General features: G+C 39.1%; 1 long non-coding RNA gene across 3 annotated transcripts in view; it reads right to left on the bottom strand.

Annotated features, from left to right (window-relative positions):
- The window catches only part of LOC103886056, a 28771-nt gene extending 8502 nt beyond the window's left edge, over positions 1–20269 (bottom strand). The window contains exons 1-4 of one of the 3 annotated variants that reach the window (XR_001904612.3): positions 18144–20269; positions 15837–16120; positions 9289–9330; positions 6486–6728 (exon numbers count right to left, since the gene is read on the bottom strand). This is a non-coding gene — a long non-coding RNA (uncharacterized LOC103886056). Of the gene's footprint in view, positions 1–6485; positions 6729–9288; positions 9331–15836; positions 16507–18143 lie in introns of those variants that run through there. The other 2 variants (XR_001904613.3, XR_649457.4) reach the window with 2 other exon arrangements.
- Between the last annotated feature and the right edge of the window lie 1161 nt (positions 20270–21430).

The raw sequence follows: 21430 nt of genomic DNA, 5'->3' as shown, positions 1-21430 counted from the left end.
CCTGTGATTTTGATACCCAGATATAGATCTGCAAGCTATTAAGAGTACTTGACTTCCAACATCCAGAGGTTGTGAAGAAATGCCTGGCACATCAGAGGAAAAAAATGCAGCGCTGAATAGCAGTCTTGGGAAAATACTTAGTTCCCAGAGTAAAATGTACACGTTAAATGAGTTCAAGAAGCAACTCAACTGTTCTACTTCTCTATCATTTCAAAATCCCCTAATAGATATTCAATTTTCAAAGAAAATAATGTTGCATTTTGACCGTTTTCCCCTCTAGATGCCCTAGACAGACGTGAGGTTGCAATACTAACCTTGACTTTGAATTGCTTTTCAGTTCATGTCATTGTAAACTTAGCATAAAACCCTGTGCTTCCCCAGAAAGTATGTATCTTGTTGCTAGCACAATGATTGAGTCCACTTGTCTATTCCAGGACACGAGAGGATCTAACTAAGTCAGAACACCCCACGTCTAGCCCATATATCTATTTATTACCGAATTCACCGGGAAAGACAAGCTGAGTTATCATTTAGCTGAGAAAACCTGAGAGGCATTTATGTGCATGAAGTACAGCACAGACAGAGCCATCAAGGCAGGCTTGAAGGAAACACATTACACACTCAGCCTACGCAAATCCCCTCGCCACTGCCAGTGGAGCCGAATGAATGGTGCAGGCGACAAGAGCGGCCCTAGGATGCTTGTCTTCTCCCCAGCCCCCATCCCAACCCTCAACGATTATGAATACAATCATTTGTGACAGATTGCTCCCCAGTCTTCCGCCTTAAATTCTATATGATAAATTCAACACGAAGTGACAGTCACAGCAAGTGTTCAGAGCTCTACCTAAAAAAACTAATTTTACTGAAGTTAGAACTCGATGAACAAGAAAATGTGAATGTACACCTAAGGTGTATCTCAAAACTTTAATCTCTATGAATGCCATCATGGTAATTTATGGCTGGGATGATATTAATATTTTAAAATATTTCGCTAAAGAAGCACTGTGAGACTTTAAAGTTGTATTGTTATGCAAAGATGATAATATTTCAATGGGTCCTTCCCAGTGCTGGTATGTTAATGGGGCAAGAAAAAGAAAACAGCTGCTTTTGTTACCCAAGCAGCAGACATAATAAGACTGTCCTGTGGTTAATTTCTAGGAAAACGCTCTTCTTCCTTTTTTATTATTTGGGGGTGAAAAAATGTCTTGGGCTACTATTGTCTGTTTAAATTAGGCAAATGCAATTAAGAAGAGTCAAATGTACACAGGCTCCAATGATGGGTAAAATTAAGGTCACCAGTTGCAGCCCTAATCCAAGCTGCGTTGCTTAATCTCAGCTTTAGCCATTACAATTGTGTGGAATGGAAATGTCTTGCTCGTGTTGGGGTTAATGTAGACTGACTGGGTAGCCAGAGATAAATCCTGCAGGCCTGCTTGAATGTGCAAGTGCTTAACACTGACATTTTGAAAAAGTAAAATTGGGTTTCATTCCCCAGGATTAGGTCAGAGTCCTTTCCTTGTCCCCGCCCCTGCCCCGACCCCGCCTCTCCAAACTAAGCAGAGAAGCAGAAGAACATTTTTTCTTGCCAATTTTTTTTTTTTCCTTTTACCCTCAGGGATCCTTTGCATTTGCCATTTGTGTACATTTCTTGCTCATTCCAAACAGGAAAGTTCTGTTGCCTCACAAAAAAAATAGTAGTTGTCTTCCTTTTCATATTCATAAAGGTTATATTTGTGTTGCTTGATATTATTTTACCTTGTTAAGGAGTTGTTTCAGGTACTCAGTAGATATAGAGAAAACATTTAGCATATAAAAACAAAAAGTTGACATTTACAGCCAGGAGCTAGGTACGCAATTGCAAAGGTCATCAATGAGTAAACAGATATTAATGGTTAGCCGGATAACTGGTACATAAACAGGTCACATTAATAATTAACACCAGGAAAAACTAGCACTTCCAACCAAGCTCAGGAAAGTGGGTGCCAGAGGAAACCCCCCAAAAATATAAGAAAACCCCAGTGGTGATTTCTGATTGTTAGAGAGTGAAAAAATTACTTCTTCTTTTTTATGTTTCTCATATTCTCACCAAAAAACAGTTCTGAGACAGTCATGATAAAAAGTAAGTGCAATGATGGAGGAAAATTTTCTGGATGACCACTGATTTGATAAATTTTACTTAGTCTAACATTTGTGGTTCTTTTGTTTTCCTTCCATGGCAATGTGTAAAATCACTCAGGAAATGTATTTTATCACTAACCTGCAAAGCCTCTCTAAAAGTATTGGCTTCCTTGTTGAGTTATTAAGTCCATGCCTTGTTCTAAAACTTCTGCGCTAAGAGGGTTACATTTTGTACCCGCTGATTGGCATTCACCCAGTTGTTTAATGGGAAAAGGTCAAGTCCAAGCTGTAGACTCGAAGGCAAATGTGTTGGGGGTGTGGCAGGGAATCCTGATGAGTGAAGTGGGTGCCCCAGGGACCACGAGGAACCCGGGAGTGAATGTGCCTTAGCCCCACAGAAAGCCCCTAAGAGCCACAGCATCATATCTTTTGATTTTTTAAAGAAGCCGTATTTTGTGTGAAATCTCTAGATTTATAACTCATGGGCCAAACAATACGTTATCTACTGCAGGCCACACCAGACCAGTTTAAATCTCCCGTTTAAATTAAAAACAAATAAATAAACAAACAAAAAAGGACACCTGAAAATTTGCCAAGGAAGAAGAAAGCGTGAGTGTATCTTTACAATTTATTCTACGGTTTCTCTTCTCCTTTAAATACACAGTTCACTATAGGATTGTCCTAAAGAGAAAGCTAATAAAATAAGACAATAGACTTCATAGAGATCTGGAATATCTGCAAGGACCTGAAACGGATCCTTAGAAGTCTGTAGATGAAAGTCAGATGAGATACTTTTATACACATAGCCTAATGGTTTACAGATGAGTGAGTAGCACTGCTTTCAAATATAATGTGAAGAAACCAATTTTTAAATAAATGTGTAGCTTGACTATCAAGCCCACAGGAGATATTGTGACTTACCCAACCTGAAAATCAAATTATTTAAGGTTGGTTATACTAATAACAGCCTCTAACCAACTGCTAAGGTGGACTATAAACCCAGACTAGCCACAGGCAGCAAATGAGATGGGTTCGAGAGGATATGGAAATAAATAAGATACAAGTCTTGTTTGCTAGTTAAATGTGGGGTAGACTTCAACAGATGTGAACTACAAAGTGTGTATGGGAACTTGTTTCTTGTTGAAGGAGGGCTGTTGGCCAAATGTCCTCATAACCTGGTGCCTCTCCACTTCTCCACAGTCACATCCCCACCACATGGTACCTTGTCACCACTGACAATAGCCCCAGAGAGCCATGCTTTCTCCTGTCTCCCAGACTCTCTTCACCTCAAGTATCTCCATGTCACCTTTACTTTCGCGTGTCCCTTTTGAATCCCATAAAGTTCAACTAAGTTCAAGTGTCCCCTCCCCTCTTCCAGAAGGCCTCATCTAAGCCCTCCAGGGGGCCTCTCCCTTGTGTTCCCTCAAATACCTCTGTCAACCTCTGGGCCAGCCCCGACTTCTCACTATAATCATGGGCGCAAGTGCCTATCAACTCACAGGACTGCAAATTCCTTGCTCAAGGCAGAGGCTACTGCTTTCATCTTCAAACCCCCACCACCCAGCCCTGTGCTTGCAAAACAGCATATTAATGCTGGACAAATGCATAAATGAAGGAAATGAATGGGCCTCTAAGTGATAATGCTTAGAAAAGAGACTCTGATAAGTGAAATATAAATGCGTAAATCTGCTACAGCTTTTTTTTTTACTTCGTCTAAATCTTTGCACATGTTTGCTGCAATTACATCTGTGACAGCAAGTTTTATTCTGAACGGATCTTATTAATAAAAGTAATAAAATATCAAACAATTCAGGTCTTTGGCTTTTTAATCTACAAAGGGGAGATTGATAGCGCCTGCCTTGCTAGGCTGAGAGGGTGGTTGAGAGGACTACCTGAAATGATGTATGTAATCATGTACAAGAGTGAGTCCCAACTGCAATCTGCACTGAGGGAGTGGCCCCCCTGAGAGCTGCCATCTCTACTCATCTCTGACTGTCTGGCTCTATTAAAATACTCTGCCTACGTCTATGACCCAATCTTTGTATGAGCAAGCCTCTGCCTCTAGTCTTAGGATCCCCAGACCTAGCACAACATCGGCGCATAGCAAGTGTTCACTAAGTGTTTGTAATATGAGGATGTACATGACAAACATCATGGTCGTTTCATTCATTCAAACTGCACAAGGCACCATTAAACAGGACAAAACGTGAAGGCAAAAAGGGGGAAACAGAAATGATTGAGAGGCTAACATTTACAAGGCACCCTATATACCTGATTTTGTTTACTTCCTAGGCTATTTCATGTCACCTGTGAAATAGCTAATGTTGTCCTTATTTTGTATGGAAGGGCTCTGAGCATTAATAAGTTGGTATTATGCCAATGAATGACTGGTCAATAACAGGCAGAGCCAGGGTTTGAACCCAATACATCACAGCACATCTCTGTGATAAAACTCTTACACTCCAGGCACTGACAGTCTGCAGCACATCTGACCTCACAGAGTCAATAACATCTAGAGATGAACAAAAACTCAGGGCACGTCTATTCAACCCCCAGATCACCGAGGAGGAAACTGAGGTTCAAAGGGAAGTATATGAATGAGGCCAGAGACAGTCAGTAAAAAAGTATGTTAGTAAAAAGCTCTTTTTTTTGTTGTTTTTTTTTGTTTTGTTTTGTTTTGTTTTTTTGAGACGGAGTCTCACTCTGTTGCCCAGGCTGGAGTGCAGTGGCACAATCTTGGCTCACGGCAAGCTCCGCCTCCCAGGCTACATTCTCCTGCCTCAGCCTCCTGAGTAGCTGGGACTACAGGCACCCACCACCAGGCCCGGCTAATTATTTGTATTTTTAGTAGAGATGGGGTTTCACCGTGTTAACCAGGATGGTATCGATCTCCTGACCTCATGATCGGCCCGCCTCGGCCTCCCAAAGTGCTGGGATTACAGGCGTGAGCCAGTGTGCCCAGCCGTAAAAAGCTCTTATGATTCACACTCACAAGTTAAGTCATATTTCTATACCATTTCCATCACATTTACATGTGACAGTTCATGTTAAGTGTAATAAAATATTAAATAATTCAGATTTTCAGCTTTTTAATCTACAAAGGAATTTTTAAATAATTGTACTTTGTTTCATCGAATGGCCTTTACAAAAATAGCATATATTTTCAGTTCACAAAGAATTACATCTTACATAACTAAACAAAGTTTCTCTCTCCTCACAAAATACCAGTGACCTCTTTCTTAAACAACAGGCCAAGACTACTGACTGAAACCCTGGCAGAGACAGTATAACTCAACTGAGAAAGGCCTCATAAACAAATAACTAAAGTAATAATTAAACACTAGGAAAGAGCAAAGATATTTGCTCTTTAAAAATCAAACGAAAAATAAAGTAAAATAAAATAAAATAAAACCTCTGTGAACATTGCTTCGGTCATCTTTAAAAGCTTTCCCAAATTCCAAATGGCTCTGTTGTTAGCGATTCTTAATGCATGAGCTAGTCATTTAAGGATAAATCTTTCAGTAATTCAAAACAAGGACTCTTCAGTAAATAGTTGAAATTAAGGGGGGAGTTCGAGTCATCTGGTTTCCATTAGGATGATAAAATAGTTCACTCGAAACCTTTTACAATATGCTTTGTTACCGGGAGGTGTCTGTGCATCTCACTCCATCACTAGCCATTTGACACAACATAAAAAGCTTCAAAAGCCATGTTAGGCCTCTTAATCAAAAACTAATTGTAATAGATATTGGGGAGTGTTAACACGGTGACCGCTAGGTTGTAGCTGTGGTATGGAAGCTGCAGTGAACATTAAACACAACCCCGGGTTGATAGGGCTTATCTCAATTTCAGAGCTAAGTGCTAAGTACTACAGGCCAGTATCTCCTTGCTATGGCTTTGTACCACTTTTGGAGTTAATTGCCCCAGAAGGCTACATCTTCTTAATGAAATTTATAACATTGTCAGAGAACTTGGAAGATACTGCTGCAGTTTAGCAGACTTCACAGAAAACAGAGACATAAACAGAAGGGAAAAGAAAATACATACTTGGAGCCTAATGCATCTGCAGCCCGGGCAGAGGTGGTGCAGAACTCCCCAGGCACAGAGGCATTTGCAGCACATTAACTCTTTCAAGCCTATAATGGAACAGTCATTGCACTCTAATGGAAAGGTAATAATTGGTATCACAGGGCCAGTGGTAGACATTCAATAAATACTTAATGATGAGTTTTGCATGGCTAGAATTAGCAGCAAGCAAGAACTGGCATCTTTTTTGTGTGGTTCCTGTGCCTAACCTAGTGCCTAAGATATGACTGGTGCTCAGGAAATCGTTTCTGAAAAATTGATGAATGAATAAATGATCTTACTAGAGTGCAGTACTTGATAATTTTCAGAGTGCTTTCATGTTTGATTCCCACAACCATCCACTTGAGGTCTAGGGTTTTATTAATAACCAATCCTGGTCTCGAACAGGCACTTCATAGTTCCCTTTCCAGTCTTCTTTGCTTCAGATGGACTAGAGCGACGTTCTGTACTACCACGTTTTTAAATGACTAAGGAGGATTTCAAAACTTAAAGACTACCAGCGATTTTAGATCGGTGACTGGATCCTGGAACACACACATACACAAAACAATTAGAAGAAAAACTGGTGAAATCTGATAAAGTCTGGAGTTTAGTTAATAGTATTATGCTTAATTGTAGTTGATTTCTTGGAATCATGGCTGTGGGTAAGAAGTTAACTTAAGGGCAAGCTGGGTGAAAAGTGTATAGGACTTCTCTGTACTATTTTGAATTTTTCTGTAACTCTAAAATTATTTAAAAATAAAAACAATTTGATAATAACTAATTTACCTTTAAAATTATATGTATTAACATATTGTAGCGTATTGTATTCACATTATGGTGCCAAATTGGCACTGGGATAATTATAAGTAAATACTCCTGGAGAAAAGCAAAGTATAATTTTTCAACTAACCCCTTAGAAAAACATTTGCAGGTGTGTAAAGGCAACATAATTTCTTTTTCCAATTTATAAGTATTATTTTTTGAGACAGGGTCCAGTTCTGTCACCCAGGCTGAGTGCACTGGTATGAGCATGGCTCACTGCTCCCTTGATCCCCCACCCCACCCCACCCCACCGGGCTCAAGCAATCCTCCCATCTCAGCCTCTGGAGCAACTGGCACCATAGGCACATGCCACCATGCCCAACTGATTTTTGGATTTTTGTAGAAATAGAGTCTTGTTATGTTACCCAGGCTGGTCTTGAACTCCTGGGCTCAAGCAATTCTCCTGCCTCGGCCTCCCAAAGTGCTAGGATTATAGGTGTGAGCCACCACACCCGGCCATCCAATGTGTATTTCCTTACAGTGTTTTTGTATCCTGATAAAGTAGAGTTGTTTTGTAATTAACACATACAAGTGAAATTTTTACCACTGTTTTCGTATTTATAAAATTATTAACATTAAAAATAATTTAAAATTATTATTATTATTAATTTTTAGTATAGACAGGGTTTCATCACGTTGGCCAGGATGGTCTCAGTCTTTTGACCTCGTGATCTGCCCGCCTCAGCCTCCCAAAGTGCTGGGATTACAGGCATGAGTCACCGTAATTAATTTTTAAATGAATAATTTGTTTTAGAAAGAAAGACAAACAGCACACAGGGAATTAAAGGAAAAGGCTAATCCTGATGACAGAACAACCCATGTGATTTTTTTTTTTTTGAGACGGAGCTCACTGCAAGCTCCGCCTCCCAGGTTCATGCCATTCTCCTGCCTCAGCCTCCCAAGTAGCTGGGACTACAGGCGCCTGCCACCACGCCTGGCTGATTTTTTGTGTTTTTAGTAGAGACAGGGTTTCACTGTGTTAGTCAGGATGGTCTCGATCTCCTGACCTCGTGATCCGCCCACCTTGGCCTCCCAAAGCGCTGGGATTACAGGTGGAGCCACCACGCCCAGTGGTCCATGTGAGTTTTTGCAGATGATTCCCAAACTTAAATTTCTCACTTGGACATCTGTCCTGAGCTCCAATCCAAACATTCACAGCACCGGTCAACTTGAAGAGCTCAGCATAATCTCCAACCAGTTTCCCCTTCAGTCACTCTGCTATATTCTGACCTTGGCTAATGTCTACTATACTCACCTCTCTTCTGTTCCCCCCGGCCACACCCTTCCACCTACTGAAGTTCTCCACCTAACCATCCAGGGGGTGGCTGAGGTCACCTTCCTCCTCTACGTCTTCTTCCAGCACTCCTTTGCTCCCCTCAACTTGAACTACACTTCCACAAAAGTCCATTTCAAACTCCGCTCTTGCGTTTCAAATTGTGTTTTCTGTTAGCTATTTATGCAGACAACTCCTACTTGAAACTTCCAGAGGATCAGGACTGGTCATATGTGTCCTGATACCCTCAGAGTTTTTCATTTGGAACCATCTGAACATAGATTCATGGGAAGGAACAATAAATCTTAAAATATATATATCATGGCACCAAAGATGTTATTCTATAAGTGAGAAGATTGGTTTGACTGCTTTTAAAGTGGCAAAAATAACAATGGCCAATATCTGGTAGAGAATGTATTTCTCTCTGGCATTAGAGTGATTCTGTAGGCTCACTCATCAAGTGGCCCAGCATCCCAGCTCCTGACATTGTTGCTCTTAACGACCAGTTCAAAGATGGCAGCCAGGCACCTTGGCTCATTCCTGTAATCCTATCATTTTGGGAGGTTGAGGTGGGAGGATTGCTTGAGCCTGGGAGGGGAATGCACACCATTGCATGTGCAATATTTTTAGCATTAAAAATAATTTAAAATTATTTAATTTTGTAAAAGAATAATTTGTTTCAGAAAGAAAGACAAACAGCACACAGAGAATTAAAGTAGAAGGCTAATCCTGATTATAGAACAACCCATGTGATTTTGAAGTTTTTTGCAGTGGCTGGCTGCCACTGCATGCCAGCCTGGGGAGTCAGGGTGAGACCCTGTCTCAAAAAAACAAAAATAAAAACAAAACAATGGCTCAACTCCTCATGTGCACACTTCAGCCTGCCTAAAATGGGAAGGAGGACATAGAGAGCCAGCAATTTTCTTTTAAGGGTACAACAGAGCAATTTCACAAGACATTTTTTTCTTACCCTATAGGCCAGAATTCAGTCAAATGAGTAGACCTACCTGAAGCTGGGAAAAAAGTCCAGTAAATGGCCTTACACTCATCTAAAACAGATACGAGAAAATGAGATATTAGTGGGTATTATGAACCCCTGCCTCTGTTTTTTTACCTTATAAAAACTTATCTACCAAGATGTTTATTTTATAGACATTTTCCTACAAAGCATATTACTAGATTTTATAACAGCATTGAGATATAATTTGCATATCATAAAATGTATCCCCTTAAAGTGTACAATTCAGCAGTTTTTAGTAAATCCACAGTTACACAAACATCACCACTATCTAATTTCAGAACATTTTCAACACCTCGAAAATAAATCCCTTGTCCATTAGCAATCACTCCCTATTCTTCCCTCTCCCTGCTCCTGACAACTGCTAATTTACCTTCTGTCTCCATGAACTTGCTTGCATTAGACATTTCACAGAAATGGAATCATACAATGCAGGGGTTTTGGTGCCTGTCTTCTTTCATCCAGCATAACGTTTTCAAGGTTTATCTATGTCGTAGCATGCATTAATTCTGTACTTCATTCACTTTTATGACCAAATAATATCCATTGTATGGGTATATTGCATTTTGTTTTTCAAATCATCAGTTGATGAACATCTGGGCAACTTCCACTTTTTGACTATTATGAGTAATGCAGCTAAGACCATTCTTGAAGAAGTTTTTCTGTGGACATATGTTTTCAACTCTTCCGGGTTTATACTAATCATGGAATTACTAGATCATATGGTAATTCTATCTTTAACATTTTGAGAAACAACCAAACTGTTTTCTATAGAGGTTGTAGCATTTCACCATTCCACCAATAATATATGAGGGTTCCAATTCCTCTGCATGCTCACCAACACTTGTTATTGTCTGTCTTTTTAAATTTCAGCCATTCTAATGGGTGTGTCAGGAGTCTCATTGTGGTTTTGATTTGCATTTTCCTAGAGACTAATGATATTGACCATCTTTTCATGTACTTATGCTCACCTGTATATCTTCTTCAGAAAAAAATGCTTATTCAAATCCTTTGCCCATTTTTAATTACATATTTGTCTTTTTATTATTCAGGGGTTTTTTTTGTTTTTTGTTTGTTTTTTGAGATGGAGTTTAGCTCTTGTCGCCCAGGCTGGAGTGCAATGGCACAATCTCAGCTCACCACAACCTCCACCTCCTGGGTTCAAGCTATTCTCCTGCCTCATCCTCCCGAGTAGCTGGGATTACAGCCACACACCACCACACCTGGCTAATTTTGTATTTTTAGTAGAGGCGAGGTTTTTTCCATGATGGTCAGGCTGGTCTCGAACTCCCAAACTCAGGTGATCCTCCCACCTTGGCCTCCCAAGGTGCTGGAATTACAGGCGTGAGCCACCGCACCTGGCCTGTTATTCAGTTGTAAGAGCACTTTATACAAAGTGCTTGATACAAATCTCTTCTTAGATATACGACTTGAAAATATTCTGTCACATTCACTGGCTTGTGTTTTCCTTTCTTTTTTTTCGAACTAGGGTCTCACTCTGTCACCCAGGCTGAAATGCATCGTGTGATCACAGCTCACTGCAGCCTCAGGTGATCCTTCAACCTCAGCCTCCCAGGTAGCTGGGACAACAGGTGCACACCACCGTGCCTAGCTAATTTTTTGTATTTTTTTTTTTTTTTGCAGAGAGGGCATTTCGCCATGTTGCCCATGGTCTCCAACTCCTGGGCTCAAGCAAGCAGCCCTCCTCAGCCTACCTAAGTGCTGGGATTACAGGCATGATCCACATGCCAATCTGTTTTTACCTTTTTGGTGGTGTTCTAAAGCACAGCAGTTTTTTTGTTATCCTTAATAAAGTCAAATTAGGCCAGGTACAGTGGCTCGTTCTTAGGTCTATGATCCATTTTGAGGTAATTTTTGGATATGATACAGGATAGAGTGTCTAAATTTACTCTTGCAAGTGGATTTCTAATTGTTCTGGCATCATATTGGGGGATTATTCTTTCCTCCATTGACTTGCCACCCTAGTCAAAAATTAATTCACTGAACATGTAAGGGTTATTTCTGAACCTTCCATTTTGTTCCATTGATCTAAATTTCTATCCTTATGCCAGAACCACACTGTCTTAATTACTGTACCTAAATTTTCAAGTTGAGAAATGTTAGTCCCCTAATTTTGTTCTTTTTCAAGGTTTTTTGTTTTGTCTATTCTCGATCCCTTGAATTTCTATTTAAATTTTAGGATCAACTAGTTATTTAATGCAGAGGGGGAAGCAACTAAGATTTTGAAAGGGAATGTCTTCAATCTGTGGACCATTTAGGGAAGTATTGCCATCTGAACTATGTCAAGTCTTCCAAATCATGAACATGGGATATTTTGCCAATTATTTAGGTCTTTTAAAATTTCTTTCAAAAATGTTGGGCAGTTGTTAGTGTAAACATTTTGCTCTTTTTTGTTAAATTTATTCATAAATATTTTATTCTTTTTGATACTGTTAAAATAGAATTGTTGTCTTAATTTCATTTTCAACTTGTTCATTGCTAGTGTATAAAAATAGAATTTATTGATTTTATTACATACTGATATATTGATCTTGTATTCTGCAACCTTGCTAAACTCAACTATTAGCACTAATGAATTTTTAATAAATTCCTTGAGATTTTCTGTGAACAAGATAATGTCATCTTCAAAGAGAGTTTTATTTCTCTCTTGTCAGGCTGGGTACATATATGTTTTAATTTTAAAGTCTTTCAGATGGATTGACCCTTTTATTATTATAAAATGTCTATCTTTGTCTTTAGTAACAATTTTTGTCTTGAAGTCTATTTCATCTTCAAGAAAGCCACTCCAGTTCTCCTTTGGTTACTGTTTGCCTAGTTTGTTTCCATCCCTTAACTTTCAATGAATTTGTGTCTTTGAATCTAAAGTGTGTCTCTTGTAGACAGCATAGAGCTGGATTATGTTTTTTGTCCATTTTGCCAATCTCTGTATTTTTACTGGAGTGGTTAATCCATTTCTATTAAGTAATTACAAATAAGGCAAGTTTATATCTCCCACTTTGCTATTTGTTTTCTATATATCTTATACCATATTTGATTCCTCTATTCATCCATTATTGCCTTATTTTATACATATTGCGTAGTATATTGTTTTAATATCCTTGCTGCTTGTTTTACCATTTTTTAAATTTTCTTAGTCGTTGCCCCATATATTATGATCAACATCCCAATTTAGAACAATCTAGTTCAAATTATTACCAACTTAATTTCAATAGTACTAAAATTTTGTTTTGATATAGCTTCATTTCTTCTCTCTCCTTTGTGCAATTTTGTCAATTAACTTGTATCTTTACACAGTGTAAGCCCATAGACACAGTTTTATAATTCTTGCTTTAGGAAGTAGGTATTTAAATAAAAGAATAAAGGATTTACAAACAAAATACATTTGTACTATATTTTTTATTTACTTATGTAGTACATTTACCAGTTACTCTCTAATGTCCTTTCATTTCAGCCTGAAGGACTCTCTCTTTAGTAGTTCTTGTAGGGCAGGTCTGCTAGTAGCAATCTCTCAGTTTTTCCTACTCTGGAAATGATTTTATTTACCCTTTATATTTGGAGAAAAGTTTCATTTAATATAGAAGTCTTGATGAATAGTCTTTCTATCATCCTTTTGAATATGTAAACGGTAGCCTTTTGATATTCATGGGTTTTTATCAGAAGTCAATTGTTAAATCTTACTGTGGACTCTATGATTCTTCTGTTGCTTTCAAGATTTTCTCTGTCTTGATAGTTTATAATGTATCCAGGTGTGGATCAATTTGTGTTAATTTTACTTGGAGTTTTTAAAATTTTTAAATGTACAAGTTCACGTTTTTTATCAAGTTTGGGAAGTTTTCAGCCATTATTTTCTCAAATATACTTTCAACCTTTCTTCTCTCCTCTTCTGTGATTATTGCATATATTTTAGTACACTAGATAGTGTCCCATAGATTCATTTTTATTCATTTCTTTTTCCTTTTTCTTCCTGATACTAGATAATCTCAGTTGAACTATCTTTAGGATCACTGATTCTTTCTTCTGTCGGTTAGCATCTGCTGTTGGGCAACTCTAGCAAATTTTTATTTCAATTATTGTATTTTTTGATTTTAGATTTCTATTTTTCTTTTTGATAATTTCTATCTATTCATTGAAATTCTCTATTTGGTGAAGTATTATTTTCATGCTTTCATTTAGTTCTCTAAATATGTTTTTCTTTCCTTTTTTAAAATTATTCATAGTAGCTGACTTAAAGTTTTTGCATAGTAATTCCAACATCTGGACTTCTTCAAGTACCATTTTTATTTACTTTACTTTTTCCTGTTTCCTTGTGTATCTCATACATATTTATTGAAAACTGGACATATATATAATATAAAATATAAATATAAAATAAAATTATAAAAAATATATATAATTATATAATGTGGCTACTCTGGAAAGAAGATTCTTTCAAGGTTTGTTATTGTTGAAGTTTATTGTTGTTGCTGCTGTTTGTTCAGTGACTTTTCCAAATTAATTCTGTAACATTTGTATTCTTTGTCATGTATAGCCACTAAAGTCTCCGTTTAGAAACTCTGTGCTTAGCTAATGCTTAGACAAAGGGTTTTTTTTTCTTTTTCTTTTTTTTTGAGACAAGGTACAAATACAGTTCACATCAACCTCAACTTCCTGGGCTCAGGTGATCCTCCTGCCTAGCCTTCCAAGTAGATGGGATCACAGGGGCATACCACCACACCCAGCATTTTTTTTTTTTTTTTTTTTTTTAAGACACAGGATCTCACCAAGTTGTCCAGGCTCATCTCACAGTCCTAAGCTCAAGTGATCCTCCTGCCTTGGCCTCCCAAAGGGTAGGATTGTTGTCATGAGCCACCATACCTAGCCCAGAGATTTTCTTAAATGACATGAAACAATGAGTCCCCTAGGCTTTGGTAAGAAGTTCTGGAAGAGGAAAGGGCATCTACAATGCTTAGTCAGGTCATTGAGAATTCTGCCTCTGCCTTCACTTCCTGCTTACACAGAACCTTCAGGTCAGTCACAGATGAGTGCTCAGAATCTCCTCAGATTTTTCTGGAGCAGGTGCATAGCCCTGAACTTGCATGTGGAATTCCAGATTCCTGGGAATATGTTGGAGCTTTTCAAACCCTTCTATGGTCATACCATTCTTTAGTTTTTCCTTTTTAAATGTTTTGCTCAGCCTCTTGGTAGCCTCGTCTGTTCATATCACCTCAGGTAGCTGCCACATTAAATAATTGCCATTGACTGTTTTCAACAAATAGTTTAGCAAAAGGCTATTTGTACAGAGTTAAGTCTGAGTCATATCAAAGACAAACTGTGAAACATGTCAAACAGTGGCAGTTTTCTGGAGATGGAACTTCTCCCCTTCAGTAGTTGCTAGGCTGCTTACTTTCAGGGCTACCATATTTATGAGGCTGTTAGTTTTCAATGTTACTACAGAACTGGAGAGAGGTGGAATGGGACTAGGGCAAGTTAAAACATCACGACACTTATTATTCTTACCAAGATTCAGCTACCTTTCTTGAATCAACACTCTTCAGATTACTGAAAACCTTTGATTAATTTTCAGAATTCTGAAAAAGTTGCTTTAAGCTATTTTTCCAGTGCTCTTATTGCTTTTATGAGGAAGTGGTGTTTTTTTAAAAATGTCCTCATTCTATCATTCCGAAAGTGCTTTCTCACGTCTTTGTATTTTAAGCTAAATAAGCTTATACCTTCAGAGTTTGTCATCATAGCATGAGTTGGGTCAAAATATAACTATGGTACTGGGCACAATGGTTCACATCTGTAATCCAAGTGCTTGAGGCCAGGAGTTTGAGACCAGCCTGGGTAACAAAGTGAGAGCTTCATCTTTACAAAAAAACTTTTTTTAATTAGCCAGGTATGGTGGTGCACACCTGTAGTCCCAGCTACTTCGGAGGCTAAGCCAGGAGGATCACCTGAACCTAGGAGTTTAAAGTTACAATGAGCACTGTGATCACACCATGGCACTCCAGCCTGGGCAACAGAGTGAGACCTTGCCTTTTAAAGAATAATAATTTTATATTTATATATACACACACACACACACACACACATAACTATATATATAGCTATATAGATAACTACATATATATATAACTATATATATATGTAACTATGGCAAGGGATTTTTTTTTCAAAGTCCAAAATAGTTGTTAATCAAACCCAGGAGTGAGTCACCTCAGAGATTCTCTTATAAAAATCACTTTAAAAGCAAAACCTTAACTTCATCAGTATGCCAATGCTGATCCTCCAAATATTTGAATTTCAACAAATATTTATGAATTTCATTCTACATGCAAGCATCTGTGTTAGCTGAAATGGAAAATCCAAAGACATGATACATGAGGTCTTCTCTAAGAAGATTTAAAGAACACACACATCCCAAAAGCTAAATTATAAGACAAAGATACATGCCTCTCATTCATCCATATGCAACACTAACTCAGAGATAAAGTAGGACCATAGTAATGATAAAAATTTATATTCCTTCCCTCTTACCTGTGATTTGCAGAAACTCCAGTTCCCATCATCATAGTCTTTTCTATTTCCACAAGCAGTCCTGAGTTCAAGAGGTATCTTAGAGAGGCTGCTTAGCTCCATGGCTGTCTCAGATCTAGAGTAGTTAAAGGATAATGTCCAAGCCAGTCCTGTTTAGAGGACGTTTCATGGGCTGTATAGCAAGAGCCTGAGCTCCATAAATGAAAAATCCATTTTCATCTCTTCTCCAAGCAGAAAGTGGTTTTTCTTCCCAAAAACTCACTTTTCACACTACCTCCTGTGGGCTTTGAATTCAAGCAGAGAAAGATCTTATTGCCATTTTCTATTAGCCTCAAGACTTCAGACATTATTTATCACTTAATGTCTAACATGTAAAATGGAAATAATAAAGCCTACCTACCACTTGGGGCTATAGGAATTAAATGAGATAACACATTTACGCTGTTTGGCTCACAGATAACTTTCCATAAATGTTTATTCTTCTTCTCAAAGCATGAATCCCTTCTTTTGGAAGATCACCAGGAGATGAACCTCATCCTGAGGGGTCTGCAGGTATATGAAGGGAGCTCCTTTGTATTGCTCCATTTATTTATTTGAGACAGGCTTTTACGCTGTCACCCAGGCTGGAGCACTTTGGTGCTATCACATCTCACTGCAGCCTTGACCTCTCCAGGCTCAGGGGATCTACCAACCTTAGCCTCCCCAGTAACAACCATGCCTGATGATGATGATGATTATTATTATTATTATTTTGGTAGAGACAAGGTTTCTCCAAGTTGCCCAGGCTGATCTCAAACTCGTGAGCTCAAGTGATCTTCCCACTACAGCCTCCCAAAGTGCTGGGATTACTGGTGTGAGTCACTGCTCTGGATCCTGCATTGCTCTTATCCCAACTCAAGTATCACCTCCCCAGAGAGGCCTTCCCTGACCACTCATCCAAAATAAATTCTCATTTAGTTGCTCTCTTTCCCATTACTAAGATGGCCAATCATCCCAGTTTGCCTGGGACTGAGCGCTTACCTGAGACACAAGATTTTCTGTGCTAACACCAGGGCAGCCCTGGGCAAACTAGGAAAAGCTGGTCAACCTACCATCATCCTGCTTTGGTGTTCGTTTGGGAGGTTTTTGGCATAGTTTTTGCCTTATCTGATATAACTCAGTTTACATTTTTTGTTGTTTCCTCATTTCCTTCAAGCTAAAATGTGAATCCCTTAAGGTTCAGACTGGATTTTGTCTGTGTGGTTTACAGCTGTGTTCAGATGCCCGTAACATTACATGACACACAATAGTCACTACATGCTATTAATATTCATGGAAAAACTGAATGAATTGCTCATTCATTAATTGATTCATTTTCTAAAATACTCACCTTTCTATTCTCCCAGTTTAATAACCTAAACACATAGGTGATGCCAACTTTTGTATGACACCACAATTAATAAAAAGGCATTTTGCATGGCTGTGATGACTGGGTTATAAGCACTTGAACCTCTGTGGTAGGGAGAACTTCAGACAGCTGTGTTCTTTTTCTTCTGATCCCAAACAATATAATTAAAAAGGATTCACTGAAATGTAGACGTTTCTACCATTTACCCTGGAATGTTGGCTCTACCAAATATAACCCAGTCTGTAAATACAAGATTAGTGTCTGTGAAGAGAAAGCTCTGCTTCTATAAAACGGCATTCAAAGGGAAATCTCCACCTTTTCTTCTTCTTACAGAAGCAGGAGCATTACTCATAAGACCCATAATTACTTTAAATATTCCACAAGGATATCAGAGCTACAAATGTTAAAACACAATCTGAGACCGCATCTTTGGACTCTACAATGAGCCAGATAAAGATGGTGCCCTTTTCTCCACTATCAGTTTACTACATAAATGAGAAGACATAAAGTAGTTTTAGATTTAATTAAAGTAATTGACTGGATTGCATTTTGTAGTCCTGATCGTCATTAACATTCTTGACCTCTCTGTCACATAGATGTGCAGGAGAATTTTTCCGATGGATATTTATTATGAATATTATCATCAATAAGCACCATCAACATATTAAAATTAATTTTAACTTCTTTATGGGAGACTGAAAGCACAACCAGCTTTTGAAAACCATCCGCTCTAAATCATTTTTTATCGATTCAACATGACTAAACCTCAAGTACAACTAATAGGGAATTTTATGTGTGTGTAGGCAAGTTTCTATATATATAAAATATTTAATGTTATTTCATCTCTAACTCTGGTTACATTAATCATGTAACCATATTTTCCAGAGCCTAAGGATTCACTTGCTATTTTAAGCACTTACTGTGCAGTCCTCACGCTGGCTGGCTTGTTTCATGTCCACATGGTTATGCAGCGACACATGGACATTTGGTCTTATTTTGACTGCCCGCAAAGGGCTTAATAAAAGACAGGCTTTGGTGCATCAAAAGAACTTAGTCCACAGGTGTTCTGAGCGTGGCTAACTTGTATGTAGAACAAACAATTAAGCTCTGGAATTTGAGACTCTAAATTGTATCAGTTGAGCACCTGTTCTGAAGAGAGGAAAACACCTTTCATTACATTACCCGAGGGCATGACAGGCTCTGGGCTGTGTAGAGTTACAGCAGATCCTAGTCTGGCATGCTAGCTGAGATGCTGCCACTCCTTCTGTTAATGCTGCCAAGGACTTCGAGTTGAACATTTTTAGAGAATACCTCCGTCTCTGTCTCCATCTCCATTTCCATCCATGTGCCTCTCCATATCCCTTTCCACACGTACCACTTTACTGAGCACCTACTACAAGCCAGACAAAGTGCTAAAGATTTTAAACATGGTACATGTAATCCCTCCCAATCACCCTGCAAGACTTAGTACCGAAAGTCATGTCAGTTTTAGTGGGGAAATCAGGATTCAAAGCCAGGTGGGTTGGACACCAGAACCTGTAGTCTTGATCATCATGCTATCCGGTGGGCAGCCTCCAGGTTTTCACAGGCTCCAGGGTGTCTTCTGGCCTCCTTTCTGGCTCTTCCTTCAGGTCTTAGATCTTCAGCCTTCCTACGTCTCTATTTTCGGTCATCTTCTTTCTCACTCTAAGGTGCTCCCTGATAATGCCATGCCCTCCCATTATGGCCCCAGTCACCATCCAGAAGCCACCAGCTTTAAAACCTCTCCAGGGGCCCGGGCGTGGTGGCCCACGCCTGTAATCCCAGCTACTCGGGAGGTGAAGGCAGGAGAATCACTTGAACCCCGGAAGCGAAGGTTGCAGTAAGCTGAGATCGTGCCATTGCATGCCAGCCTGGGTAACAAGAAAGAAACTCTGTCAAAACAAACAAACAAACAAACAAAAACCTCTCCAGGGAGGTTCTACTTCAACTGACTGCTCCCATCTGCACTGGAGAGACTCTCTCTCGGACTGCCCCAATGTTGTCCTTCCAGAACTGACCTAAGTGATCGTCTTTCTCAGCAAGCCTACTCCTCTTCCAGCGTGGCCAGCCTGGAAATGACAGCACCCGTCAGTCACCTGAGCTCCTCCCTCTTCCTCTTCCTCTGGATCTACTTCACTCTCCTCAACCCATTCTCCACCTGGCACTGCCAGAGTAATCTTCCAAAAACACAAATGTAGTGCCTCTCCTTCAAGCCCACCAATGGCTTTTGAATTCCTTTGCAAAAAGACTTGTTGACTTGGCCAGAAAATCTGGCATGTTTTTTAGCTAACTTCAACCCAGTCTTTTTCTTTATCTCAGCTTCCTTCTCTTGCCTATCAGGTGACATGATCCTTTACCTTTTGAGAATTTCCTTAGCCCACGTACTTCCCAGATTCTCCTTCACGCCTGTGCTCAAATGTCATTGTAACAGAAAGGATTTCCCTGACGTTCCCAACTCTCTGTCTTCCATGTCCTGCTTTAATTTTTTCACAGCACTTACCACCTTTTGGTATGTAATATATTATTTCATTCCCTTGTTTGATTTCTCTCTTCTCCCATCAGAATTCGGCTCCATTGCAACAAGGATGTCTGTGTTTTGTACACTGTTGTATAACAACGGCCATATAACTGTGCCCAGTAAATAGTAGTCACTCAATAAACATTTAGTGAATAAACAGAAGTTCTTTTTCCTTGATTTGTATATATTTATCATGCAAAATATAAAAGGACTCTTGACATTTTATTTTGCTGAACTATTTTATTGTAAACAATCACGTGGATTCAAGCGAAATTTAACCTAAATCAACTAAAGGGCTGAATCTGCCCAGTCACTGACTTACACCTACAAGTCCCCTGATGTCCAGGTCAGGTATACCAGGTGGACAAGCCAGCCACAGGGAGGGACCAAGTACGTCTTCATGCAAGACACAGCACTTGGCCAGGTGTGGTGACTCATGCCTGTAATTCCAGCACTTTGGGAGGCTGAGGCAGGCAGATCACTTAAGGCCAGGAGTTCAAGACCAGCCTGGACAACATGGTAAAACCCTGTCTCTACTAAAAAAATTAAAACGATTTTTAAAAATTAGCTGGCCATGGTGGTGCATGCCTGTAATTCCAGAAACTCGGGAGGCTAAGGCAGGAGAATCGCTTGAACCCAGGAGGTGGAGGTTGCAATGAGCCAGGATCACACCATTGCACTCCAGAGCGAGACTCTGTTGCCAGAAAAAGAAAAAAAAAAAAAAAGACACAGCACTTATATTGAACCAGAAGTCAGAATGCTCTGGACTATGTGTTTGCATGTGAAATTCACTATTACAGTCTGGATGGACAAGAATATCCAGTGAATGTGGCAGTCACAGCAACAGGCTCTCTGTCTCTGGGATGAAGACCATTCTTTGCTAGACAATGAATATATCTAACATACCTCTCTCTGCCTTTGCAAAGAGTGAGGGAGCCTCTTTGGATGCCAAAATATTCAGAATATTGAGGAATTTTGATTGCCCAGAATATTGGGCATGTATAATCACTATAACAAAAAAAAAGGGACCTTTTTCGTAACAGTCTTAGTCACTGATGTGATAATAATAATAATGACAGCATCTGACATGTATGGATTGCTTACAATGTGTCAGACACTGTACATAGTCTCATTTACTCTTCACAACACCTCTAAGAGGTGGAGAGTTCATTGTCCCCATTTTACAGATAAAGAAAGCTAAAGCTTAGTGAAGTTGGGTAATTTGCCCAAAGTCATGCAGCTGGTTAACCAAAATGTGACTGAAATAACCGTCTTGATCCAAAGCTCATATTTCTTCATGATTTTGCCTTCCAACCTGAAAATTAGAACCATCAATCCCTTCAAGAAACTTTAAAGCTGGTTTTCGCATAGTAAAGATGAAAAGAATGCCATTATAAACATAAATGGTGAAAGGAACAATATAAAGTAGTAGTAAACGAACACCAAATAGCCCAGCTAAAAAAGTGCCTCAAGAGTTAGAGGAAAAACTATGTCAATCTGAGTTAGAATCATCAGAGTGGGCTTCATAAAGGAGGTGACATCTCAGTTGGATGAGCTTGGAAAGATAGCAGGGATAATGATGATTTTTCCCAAAGGGAGAATCCAAAAGGCCATCCAAACTGGGCATTCAAAAGGGAGAAACAGCATAAACAGAGCCATAGCAAGAGA

The sequence above is a fragment of the Papio anubis genome, chromosome 7 (genome assembly GCF_008728515.1).
Source record: "Papio anubis isolate 15944 chromosome 7, Panubis1.0, whole genome shotgun sequence".
NCBI lineage: Eukaryota > Metazoa > Chordata > Mammalia > Primates > Cercopithecidae > Papio > Papio anubis.
The sequence above is the reverse complement of the archived record's forward strand: the minus strand, read 5'-3'. Positions and strand labels throughout refer to the sequence as shown.